Source organism: Lupinus angustifolius, chromosome LG17 (assembly GCF_001865875.1).
Source record: "Lupinus angustifolius cultivar Tanjil chromosome LG17, LupAngTanjil_v1.0, whole genome shotgun sequence".
In the NCBI taxonomy this organism is placed as follows: Eukaryota; Viridiplantae; Streptophyta; class Magnoliopsida; order Fabales; family Fabaceae; genus Lupinus; species Lupinus angustifolius.
Window position 1 is genome coordinate 11,235,166 of NC_032025.1, and position 335 is coordinate 11,235,500.

The following is a 335-nucleotide window of genomic DNA, read 5'->3' on the forward strand; positions in this document are numbered from 1 at the left end:
CCTCATTCTCGTCCTCATCCTATCCTCAACCTCATCCTCATGCTCGTCCTCATCCTATCCTCATCCTCATCCTCATTCTTCTCCTCATCCCCATGCTCGTCTCATCCTATCCTCATTCTCGTCCTCATCCTATCCTCATCCTCTTCCTCACCCTCATCCTCGTCCTAATCCTATCCTCATCATCCTCCTCATCCTCCTCATCGTCAACCTAATCCACATCCTCATCCTCATCCTCATCCTCATCCTATCCTCATCCTCGTCCTCATCCTCATTCTCGTCGTCATCCTATCCTCATCCTCCTCCTCATCCTATCCTCATCCTCATTCTCATCCTCA